The following is a 12,059-nucleotide window of genomic DNA, read 5'->3' on the forward strand; positions in this document are numbered from 1 at the left end:
GAAGTTTTATAATGGCGCACTCTTTGCGGTTCCTGCGCCTAAACTGACAGAAGTTCAAATTTCATGCATTCAGGTCAACAACTCACCAAGAAAAAATCCTCTTCTTCTCTAACTCATGCCTGGTTACGTGAATTTTGGCTAAAGAAAATTTCGGTGCATGTCAACCATGATATTAGGTAAGATCAAAAATGTCTTTTTATTGCCACTCCAGCTGCAGATCTTCGCCGCCGCTGCAGCCGCCGCCCTTCTTACCAGTTTTGGTTTTGCCGAAGACCCTGCAAAGAACAGTGTCAGCAGAAGGACGAGCTAAAAGACGTTTAGGCACGCGGAGGCTTCTAAGATGGCGACGTAGGACTCAGCGGCGTCGGTGTTCACGGCGCAGGCGTGGGCGCCGGGCTCGTCGCAGTCCGTTCGGCTGGAGCTGGCCTTGATGGAGTTGGTCTTGGGGCAGCTGACCTCGGGGCAGCTGGCATAACTGGTGCCGGTTACCGTGGCGCTGATCTCTGTGGTGCTGGTCTTGCCACAGCTGTGCTTGGAATCCCCGCCCTCATCGGCAGTGGAGTCGCGGATCCTGGAGTTGTGGGCCCCGGAGTTATTGGTACCCCAGGACTCGTGGGAGCCGGTCTTGGGATTGCCATAGGTGGCGGTTTACAGTCAGGATACGGCTCTTCTAATGGAGATACCACAACAAGGTGGTGCATCTGGCGGAGCTTCGCTGGCGGAGCTTCAAGCAGAAAATTTAACGCATACAGTAACAACCGCGCTTACAGCCACAGCTCGTGGTTTCCTTCTGGCGATATCCAGAGCGTCGGCTAAGGCCACAAGCAGGGTTCGTCCGGATTGGAAACACGGCGCGTCCGGACACGATGCCGGCTTCAGACAGTCCTCGTTCGGAAAGGGCGTTGGTTTGCATGGCTGAAGGCAAGAACGTCTAAGGACACAACACTCCCGCTCCAGTGGTGACAGAGGTATTGATCAAGTAGAGGAGAAACTGAGAGTTGGGTTATTATATTATTGATATGGTTTTGTCAGGAGCGCGAAGAGGAGGTCACATTTAGAGCGCAACTTTTAAGCACCCGTTCGTGTGTTCCGCATCGTAGTCGGCGTCGGCGTATTCGTCGGCGTTGTCGGCGTAAGCGGTTGTTCAAATGGCAGAGCGAAGCGCGACCTGGAAGGCGGCTGCCATGGAAAGATCCCGGATAGTGTCAGTGGGGGCAGCGATGGCACCTGCCAGCGGTGGCAGCTTACGTGTAAAGAGCTGCGCGCAAATTTTGGGCCTACCGACTATCGCAGTCATCTGCAATTTCTTTTTCGGGCACTTGAAAAGTGAGCAATGCAGCCGTGCTGCAACTTGCACTTTCGATTGCCGAAATTGGTTTTTCTGTTCATCATGCTGTAGTGCACACATTCAATTGCGTAATGAAGTATCTTTTTTTTTTGGGAACCTCCTCGTTCACTTAATATGCTAGTGGGCGAGCAAATCTTTAATAAATGGTTGTTACGTTTATCGCTGGGTTATTTATTAAAAACTAGTGCCCTGTAACAGGCAGCGCGCAGTGTATTCTTGATGTCCTTTTTTGAGAAAGAAATTTTCGGCAATCTGTTCTAGGGCGCCGTGCGTGGCCGCAGACTCTTCTTTCTTTCCTCTCAGGACCTTCTGGAATCCAGCTCGGCTTGCTGAAGACATTCTGCATCTAATCTCAGTCACTGGGATCTTTTGTTGTAGCGAATAAAGTTGCTTTTCGGCATCTACTTATTGTAGGTTGTCACATAAAATTGCTTCTGTAAATGATGGCGATAAAGCCTTCATTTATATATGTTGTTTTTTCATTGAAGCAGCTATTTCCAGCGGGGCACTTCAATTTCCTATTCCTTACCACGCACTATGTGACATTCAACTAAATTGAATGAAGTGGTACGGCGTTTAGTGTTAAAAACTATTAAATTTCGGAAACATCCTACTGGTTCATGACACGAAATGCAGGACGCTGGAATGATTTTCGTTATTGCCGCTATGTACTACGCCTTAGCGCTGTGCTTCGTGAACAAACCTGCCATCTGCCGCATTGCACTTTTCCCGAATTTTGCGGACCGGTCACTTTTGACTGAAGGCGCGGCAGAGGAAAGATATGTGCCTGCCTCTTCACTCGTCGTAGTCTCCACAATCCGTGCAGGCTTGCGCTGACGTTTGTCCACAGCGAACGCGGCGCCCTCTTGTAGGCAGCCATGTGCAGTATATTCTGAGCGCGTCTAGCTGGCATCACAAGGGACACGTGCGTCTCGTCACGACCTCTTTCGGATTACAGGATGCCACTGCTGCTATCGGCGGTTTCTTCAAAGTACGGTGTCAGGTCGAGGGTAGTTTTTGACTGCGCAGAAAGGTAATCTCCCTGACATCAGTTTTAGTTGGTGACGATCCGCCGCTCACCACCCGCACTGTTGCGCCTTTCTCCCTGACGGCTTTCGGCTTTGTCCAACGGTCTGGCGCCGACATACGCCTGTCTGTTACAAGCCACACATCCCCGCACCGTATTGCGCGTCGCATGCTGAGCTATTGACTCGTTACAATATTTTTCTTTTTCATCAAGGGAAGTGTTTTCTCACCCAGCACCACAGTTCTAATAATTTTTAAGTACATATTCCGGACGTTAAAGGGTTCTGCATTATAATCGGTTCTCCATTATGATAAAGTTTATTAAAGAGGTGCACTTGATAATATTTCCCATTTCTTGTCAGCAGACAAGAGTACTGTCTGTCGTAGCGGCGTCCGGCCGCTATCAGGGTGAGCGTTCCAACCCAACGAAGACGCACAGAGAAGAAGCGAGGTCCGTGTCAAAGCCCAGAGCGAAAGACACCCGTCTCTTTATTGCAGCCAATTATATACAGGCAATGACGTCACGATTCTCACGTGACTCGAACGCAGACGCATGTCAGCACATCCCCCTTTCTGGACAACATCAGAAATCCCGTTATCACATTTGAGACATTCACTACATCACAGGCAAATGTGTGCACTTCACAACCAGATAACTTTGTTCTGTTCAACAAAAAGAAACACTCCGCATGGCTCAACCCGAGAACGCGCACACACACAAAAGGTTACTCATCATATCCCCAGCGAACGGGAGGGCGAACTTCTCTTCCCGACCTGGTCACCGTGACTGGAGCCGAAGGCACCTGGCGTTCGGCTTTTGCCTCGGCCGGACAGCTGTTTACACTGGTAGGCGCATCCCTGACTGACACACCTGGCTCCTCCTGACCATGTTCATTGGGGAATTCATAACTTCCTTTTGCTTTCCCAATAATTGGCAAGCGGTTTAACATTCGTCGATTACGACGCAACAGAGCACCTTGTTCTGTGCGTACTACGAAGGACCGCGGGGTAGCTGCAGCACAAACTACAGTGGCCCTGGTTTTCAAGTCTTGAACCCACACAGGATCACCGACCTTCAACGGAATGAGATCCCTAGCACGATGACGTTTGTTGTAGTAACGCGCTTGCATTTTTTTATTTGAATGATCCTTAGCTGTAACATGTCATTCTACTCTGTGATGGGCCTCGCAGCTGAGGTGCCATCGGAACGCGAGTCCTTAGAGGTCGGCCAATCAGGACTTCTGCAGGATTGTAGCCCAGCACTCCTGGTGTCGCCCTGTATGCGACTCAGGGTTGCATTCCCGCCTATAATCTAAGTTTTCTGTGCGCGCCCTCTGTCCCTGTGACATAGTGGTCGATGGACACTTGACAGACTCATTTCTTTGCCGCTCTTTTTCCTTTTTTCCCCTTTGTTCCCCTCCCCAAGTGTAGGGTAGCCAACTGGGCATCGCCTGGTTAACCTCCCTGCCTTTCCGTCTTTTTCTCTCTCTCTCTCTCTGTATGCGAGAAGTGCGAGGTAGGGGTCTTTCGATTTAAGTAGAAGACGCTTGATTGTTTGTACCATTCTTTCCACTTCCCCATTAGCTTGCGGGAGCCTTGGGCTTACAGTCACGTGACTAAAACCATACTCAACAGCAAAAGTTTCAAACTCAGAGCATGAAAATTGCGGTCCATTATCTGTCACTACCGTTTCCGGAATGCCATGACGAGCAAAAATGCTCTTCATCCTTTCTATAACGGTTAGAGCTGTAGTTGAAGGCAGAAGCGCAATTTCCGGGTAGCGAGACATAATCGACCAGCACTAAATAGTGGCGATTATTGATAACGCACAAGTCAACACCAACTCTTTCCCATGCAAAATTCATAGCAGCCGTGGGCATCAACGGCTCTGCATTCTGAGTAGCACAACGCGCGCAAGTTTCACAATCTTTCACCTGCTGCGCAAGTTGTTCGCTAAGGCCTGGCCACCAAACCAACTCTTTAGCCAATGCTCATCTTCTAGAAATGCCTTGATGCCCGTCGTGCAACTTTTCGAGCACTTCTTTTCTCAGGGACTGAGGCACTATGAGTGTGGTTCCTTTTAAAAGCAACCCGTTGCCTTCAACTATAAAGGCGCGCTCTTTCCAATAAGGGGCGAGGTGAGAAGGAAGCCTCGGTTTTTCTGGCCAGCCTTCGCGACACAACAATCGGAGGGCTTTGCAAACTGCATCGGTTTCTTGAGCCTTTCTGACTCTTTTCAGGAAATTATCTCCGGTTTCCAGTCCCTCAATGCACGATTTTGCATAGGAAGAAACTTCAGACACAGTCAATTCTCCGGCTATCCGCTTGTCTCCAGTGATTGGCGCTCGCGAAAGAGCGTCGGCAGTGACTAAGTGTTTTCCCGGAACATAGACAACCTCAAAACGATAGCGCAAGAGCCGCAATCTGAACCGCTGAATTCTTGGCGGGACCGTATCAACGGGCATTTTTCCTAGTAAGGAAACAAGAGGCTTATGGTCCGTTTCGAAGAGTATGTCCAGAGCTCTGAGGTATTCATCGAATCTTTCGGCAGCCCAAGTCAAGGCTAACGCCTCCTTTTCGATCTGCGCATAGCGTTCCTCAGTTTTCGTGAGGGAACGCGAGGCGAACGCTACTGGGCGTCGCTCACCGTTCCGTTGCGTTTGAGACAGGACTGCGCCCAGGCCGAAAGACGAAGCGGCTGCCGACAGAATCGTGGGAAGGCGAGGGTCGTACAAAGCCGTGCATTTCGCGGAGCAGATAAGAGATTTCACACTTTCAAACGCAGCGTTCTGCGCTGGGCCCCATATCCAGGCCCTATATTTACGCAAAAGTTCGCGCAAAGGAGCTGTAGTGTGAGTAAGGTGCGGCAAGAAGCGCCCCAAATGGTTTGCCATGCCCAGAACGCTGCGCAATTCCGCTACATTGCTCGGTGGCTTCCTTTCTTTCACAGCATTTACCTTAGCTGGATCGGGTTGTACGCCTTCCTCACTCAGAACATGACCTAAAAAAGTGAGCCTTTTAACGTCGAAGACACACTTGCATTTGTTTAACGTAACGTTCGATTCTGCCAACCTGGTCATGACCAGGGTGAGCTCACGGGCTAGTTGGTTATTCATTATAATTTTTTCAACAGCGCATGCTACACAAGGACACAAGACGAGGAAAGGCACACACGAGCGCTGGTCATGACCTTTGCAAGTCTAGAATCATGTTGTTGCTTATTGTTTCCAAAGACTAAAATATCGTCTATTACGTTGACGACTCCAGGCATGCCTGCCAGGATTTCCGACATTCTTTTCTGGAAATACTCAGGTGCTGAAGTAATTCCGAAAGGCAACCTGGTGAAACAATACCGCCCGAACGGAGTAATGAAGGTAGTAAATTCCTCCGAAGCCTTGCTTAGGCCTACTTGATAGAAACCAGAATTTGAGTCCAGTTTAGAAAACAGTTTTGCACCGGCTATAGAACCTAGAGCTTGATCCACTGTGGGGAGGGCGAACTTCTCTCGCAGAACGCACTTATTCAGTTGGGTAAGGTCTACACAGATCCTGACATCCCCACTCGGCTTTACCACTGCTACAATGCCGGCACACCACTCCGTAGGCCCGTCAACGTTACGAATAACGCCCATTTGCTCCATTTTTTCGAGTTCAACGCGGACGCGTTCCCTGAGCAGAATTGGAATTCTGCGTGGAGCAGTTATAGCATACGGAACCGCGTCTGGGCGAAGCCGAATCTGATACTCTCCTGGCATTGCGCCCAGGTTACTGTAAACTTCGGGGCCTGGAACGCTACCGGTAGAACTCTTCTGCGCGACTGAATCGACAAACGTCACGGCACCTAGTGCCTCCAGAGCGGGCAAACCGAGAAGAACATGCCGTAGCGGGCTGACGACATAACATGTTTGGCGAGAACGTTTCCCCTTCCAAGCGATTTCTGCCTCGAATTTGCCCAAAACATAGAGGCGTGAGCCACTCGCGCCTGACAAAACCTCATTTGCTCTCGTTAATTTAACAGGGAGACTAGGAAAAGATGATGAAGCACGGTAACTTCGGCCCCGGTATCAACTTTTGCAAACACTGGAACAGAGTTAACACATTCTTGAATGTATCGCGCTTTTGCACCTGGCGTTCCAATATCTCCCACAAAAATTTGTCCCGTGTCCGCTTGCACAGAAGAAACTAGTACCTTGCGTTCGTTGCCCGTGGAAGTCTTTTTGATGCACGCTTTAGCAAAGTGTCCCTTTACGCCGCAGTAATTGCACTTCACTGTCCTCGCTGGGCAAAATGTTCGTGGATGCAGGGAGTTACCGCAGTAGAGGCAGCGCCCGTCATGACGCACTGAAGAGCTGGCGTTCCCGCGTTGAGGCTTTTTGCAGCGTCACACGGCGTCGACTGTTGCTGCGGAACCAACTGCCACATTTTCACAGGGAAGAGGTTCCCTCGAGACTTGGTTTGCCGTCAAGTTGCGAAGGAGTTCCTGCTGCTGCTGAACCGTCTCCTTAAGGCGTGCTTTTGCAAGGGCGGACGCAAGAGACCGCTTAGAGTCCATCTGTAGCGATTCTGAGAGTTTTTCGTCTGTCAGTCCGACGACGAACCTGTCTCTGATGAGTCGTTGCTTGGATTCGCCAAAATCGCAGCGGTCTGCTAAGACATGCAACGCCGTCATGAACTGGTCTACTGACTCACCGGGCATTTGATGTCGCTTGTGAAAGCAAGCGCTCTCGTTCACGACGTTGACCTCTTTTATGATATATATGTCGAACTTCTTCTTGACGACGTCGAACTTCTTCGAGTACTCGTCTGGAGACCGAAAGTGGCAAAAATATCCCGAGCTTGAGGTCTCATAGAGTAGAGAAGCGTTCGTGCCTGTGCTTCCTCTGAGCGTTCGTTGAGGCCCGATGCAACGCGATAGTCATCGAAATGCTGAATCCATGCCGGCCACTTCGATGTGTTGTCGAAGTCCAGCGGTGGTGGCTGTTGAAGGCCCGGAGAAGTGAAGATTTTGGCTCCGTCCATCTCTCGACGCTATGCTTCTCTCCCAGGTTCCAGCTTATACTTCTGACACCATGTCGTAGCGGCGTCCAGCCGCTATCGGGGTGAGCGTTCCAACCGAGCAGACACGCACAGAGAAGAAGCGAGGTCCGTGTCAAAGCCCAGAGCGAAAGACGCCCGTCTCTTTATTGCAGCCAAATATATACAGGCAATGACGTCACGGTTCTCACGTGACTCGAACGCAGACGCTTGTCAGCACACTGTCTCTGATGTTTTAAAATGACAGACCCTTTGCGGTTCCTGCGCCTGAACTGAAAGCACTTCAAACTTCCTGCATGCAGGTGAACAACACAGCAAGAAAAAACGCTTTTGTCTAACACATGCCTGGTCACATGATTTTCCGGCTAAAGAAAATTTCGGTGCATATACACCAAGATATTAGGCAAGATCTCAAATGGCTTTTTATGGCCACTCAGGCCGGAGATCCTCGCCGTCGCTGTAGTCACCGCATATATAACCAGTGGCGTTTTTGCCGAAGGTGCTGCCCAGAACAAGATCAGCAAGAAGGACGAGGTAAAAGACGTTTATTCACGCGGAGGCTTCCAAGATGGTGGCGTAGGATTCGGTGGTCTCGGTGTTGACGGCGCAGGCGTGGGCGCCGGGCTGGTCAGCGCCGGTCTGGCCGGTGATGGCCTTGGTGGAGTTGGTCACGGGGCAGCTGGTTTCGGAGGAGCTGGTACAGCTGGTTCCGGTTGCGGTGAAGCCAGTCTCGCTGGAGCTGGTCTCGGCGGTCATGGTCTTGACAGTACTGGGCTAGGAAGCCCCGGTCTCATCGGGAGAGGAGTCGCGGGTCCTGGAGTTGTAGGCCCCGGAGTCGTTGGCACCGCAGTACTCGTGGGAGCCTGTCCTGGCAGTGACATCTGTGGCGCTTTCAAGGCAGGATATGGCAGTTCTGCTGCAGCTACTCTGACAAGGTACAAGGGTGGTGCATCTGGGCACAACCAGGGATCCCGAGAGTTCTCTGGCAGAGCTTCAAGCAGCTACTTAACGCATACAGTAGCAACCGCGCTTACAGCCACAGCTCAGGATTCTCTTTTGGCGATAGCTAGTGCTTCGGCTAAGGCCACAAGCAGGGCTCGTCCGATTGAAACAACGGCGCGTCGGAACACAAGGCCGTCTTCGGGCAGTCCTCGTTCGGAAAGAGAGAAGCAGTTGGAGTTGGAGGCGTTGGTGTGCATGGCTGAAGGCAACAACTTCCTTAGGGCACCACAGCCACGCTTGAGTGGTGATTGAGGCATTGATCAAGTAGAGGAGGCACTGCGAGCTAAGTTCTTATATTACTGCTATGGTTTCCTCAGGAGCGCGCAGACAAGGTCACACTTAGAGCGCAGCTCTTAAGCGCCCGTTCCTGCGTTCCGCGTCGTAGTCGGCGTGGGCGTAGTCGTCGGCTTTCTCGGCGTAAGTGGCAGAGTGAAACGCGACCTGGAAGGCGGCTGCCCTGGGAAGATCCCGGATAGTGTCAGTGGTGGAAGCAGTGGCAGCTGTCAGCGTTGGCAGCTGGCGTGTAAAGAGCTGCGTGAAAATTTTGGACCTACCGACTATCGCAGTCATCTGCATTTTTTTTAGACTCTTGAAAAGTGAGCTTTGCAGCCCTGCTGGAACTTGCCTTTTCGATTGCAGAAATTGTTTTTTCTCTTCATCATGCTGTAGTCCGCACCACACTCTATTGCGCAATGAAGTATCTTTCTTCTGAAAACCTCGTCGTTCACTTTTATACGCTATTCGGCCACCAAAACATTAATATGTGGCCCTTGCGTTTACCGCAGGGTTACTTAATAAAAACTAGTGCCCTGTAGCAGGTAGCGCGCAGGGGTTTCTTGATGTCCTTTTTTGGCAAAAATTCTCGGCAATCTGTACTAGGGCGCCGTGCGTGACCGCAGACTCTTCCTTCTTTCCTCGCAGGACCTTCTGGAATCCAGCTCGGCTTGCTGATGACGTTCGGCATCTAAGCTCATTCAATGGGATCTTTTGTTGTAGCGAATAAAGTTGCTTTTCGGCTTCTACTTTTTGCAGCTTGTCACATAAAATTCCTTCTGTAAGTTCTGGTTATAGGGCACTTTTTTATCTGCTTTTTTTTTCATTGAAGCCCCTATTCCAGCACTGCATTTCTTTTTGGTATTCATTACCGCGCACAACGTGATGTTTAAGGAAAATAAATGGAGTTGTACGCAGTTGAGTGTTAAAAGTAGTAAATTTCGGAAAAATGCTATTGGTTCATGATACGAAATGTAAGACGCTGGAGTGATTTTTGTTATGGCCGCTATTTACTACGCCTTGCTGCTTTCCTTCGTGAAAAAAACCCGCTGTCTGCCGCATTGCACTCTTCACGAATTTCACGGACCGGCCACTTTTGACTGAGGGCGATGTGGAGGAAAGTGGTCCGTCCATATGTGCCTGCCTCGCCACTGTTTGCCGTCTCCACAAGCCGAGCAGGCTTGCGCTGTCCCTTGTCCCCGCGAACGCGGCACTCTCTTATAGGCAGCCTTTACGGTCTGATCTGAGCGCGTATAGATGTCGTCTGAAGGAGCACGTGCTTCTCGTCACGACTTCTATCTGAGGACAGGATGTTATCGCTGTTGCTCGCGGTTTCTTGAAGCTGCAGCGTCGGGTCGAGGGGAGTTTTTCGACTGCGCACAAAGGTAATGTCCCTGCCATTACTCTTGGTTTCTGACGATCCGTTCATCATCACCCGCACTGTAGTGCCTGTCTCCCCAACGGCTTTCCGCTTTGTCCCAGTCTGGCGCCCACTTATGCCTGTCTGTTACCAGCCACATACCCCGCAGCTCCCTGCGCGTGGCATGCTGACCTATACCGCTTACAATATTTTTCGTTTTTCAAAAAGTGGAGTGTTTTGTCGCCCAGCACCACATTTAATATAATTTTCCAAGTACACATTCCGGACGTTGAAGGGTTCAGCATTATTATCGGTTCTTCATTATGATGAAGTTTATTACACAGGTGCAGTTGTTAATATTCCGCACTTCTTATCAGCAGACAAGAGTACTGCCTCTGAAGTTTTATAATGACAGATCCGTTGCGGTTGCTGCGCCTAAACTGAAAGCAGTTGAAACCTCCTGCATTCAGGTGAACAACACTCCAAGAAAAAACTGCTCTTCTCTAACACATGCCTGGTCACGTGGTTTTCCGGCTAAAGAAAATTTCGGTGCATATTAACCACGATGTTAGCTAAGATATAAAATGTCTTTTTATTACCACTAAAGCCGGAGATCCTCGCCTTCGCTGTAGTCACCGCATTTATAACCAGTGGCGTTTTTTCCGAAGATGCTGCCCTGAACAAGGTCAGCAAGAAGGACGAGGTAAAAGACGTTCATTCACGCGGAGGCTTCCAAAATGGTGGCGTAGGATTCTGCGGGCTCGGTGTTCACGGCGCCGGCGTGGGCGCCGGGCTCGTCGGCGCCGGTCTAGCCGGTGATGGGCTTTGTGGAGTTGGTCATGGGGCCCCTGGTGTAGGGGGAGCTTGCGCAGCTGGTGCCGGTTGCGGTGAAGCCGGTCGTGCTGGAGCTGGTCTCAATGGTGCTGGTCATGACAGTGCTGGGCTAGGAAGCCCGGCTCTCATCGGCAGTGGAGTCGTGGGACCTGGAGTTGTACGCCCCGGAGTCGTTGGCACCGCAGGACTCGTGGGAGCCTGTCCTGGCAGTGGCATCGGTGGCGCTTTCCAGGCAGGATACGGCAGTTCTGCTGGAGCTACTCTGACAAGGTACAAGGGTGGTGCATCTGGGCACAACCAGGGATCGCGAGAGTTCGCTGGCAGAGCTTCAAGCAGCTACTTGACGCATACAGTAACAACCGCGCTTACAACCACAGCTCGGGATTCTCTTTTGGCGATACCTAGTGCTTCGGCTAAGGCCACAAGCAGGGCTGGTCCTATTGAAACAACGGCGCGTCCGAACACAAGGCGGTCTTCGGGCAGTCCTCGGTCGGAAAAGAAGCCGCAGTTGGAGTTGGAGGCGTTGGTGTGCATGGCTGAAGGCAAGAACTTCCTTAGGGCACCACATTCCCGCTTGAGTGGTGATTGAGGCATTGATCAAGTAGAGGAGGCACTGCGAGCTAAGTTCTTATATTACTGATATGGTTTTCTCAGGAGCGCGGGGATGAGGTCACACTTAGAGCGCAGCTCTTAAGCGCCCGTTCCTGCGTTCCGCGTCGTAGTCGGCGTGGGCGTAGTCGTCGGCTTTCTCGGCGTAAGTGGCAGAGCGAGACGCGACCTGGAAGGCGGCTGCCATGGGAAGATCCCGGATATTGTCAGTGTTGGAAGCGGTGGCAGCTGTCAGTGTTGGCAGCTGGTGTGTAAAGAGCTGAGTGCAAATTTTGGAAAGACCGACTATCGCAGTCATCTGCAATTTTTTTTTAGACTCTTGAAAAGTGAGCTGTGCAGCCGTGCTGGAACTTGCCTATTCGATTGCAGTAATTGGTTTTTCTGGTCATCATTCTGTAGTCTGCACCACACTCTATTGCGCAATGAAGTATTTTTCTTCTGAAAACCTCGTCGTTCACTTGTATACGCTATTCGGCCACCAAAACTTTAATATGTGGCCCTTGCGTTTATCGCAGGGTTATTTAATAAAAACTAGTGGCCTGTCGCAGGTAGCGCGCAGGGGTTTCTTGATGTC

At 50.9% G+C, this 12,059-nt stretch overlaps 3 pseudogenes; 2 read left to right on the top strand and 1 right to left on the bottom strand.

Moving 5' to 3' along the window:
- Positions 1-306: 306 nt before the first annotated feature.
- Positions 307-7,392, bottom strand: LOC149353770 (uncharacterized; annotated as a pseudogene).
- A 50-nt stretch (positions 7,393-7,442) lies between these two features.
- LOC149353771 (uncharacterized) lies at positions 7,443-8,612 on the top strand (annotated as a pseudogene).
- Positions 8,613-9,791: 1,179 nt separating this feature from the next.
- LOC149353772 (uncharacterized) lies at positions 9,792-11,416 on the top strand (annotated as a pseudogene).
- Positions 11,417-12,059: the final 643 nt, after the last annotated feature.

This window comes from Amblyomma mixtum, chromosome 3 (genome assembly GCF_055824585.1).
Source record: "Amblyomma mixtum isolate Tamu chromosome 3, ASM5582458v1, whole genome shotgun sequence".
NCBI classification, from domain to species: Eukaryota; Metazoa; Arthropoda; class Arachnida; order Ixodida; family Ixodidae; genus Amblyomma; species Amblyomma mixtum.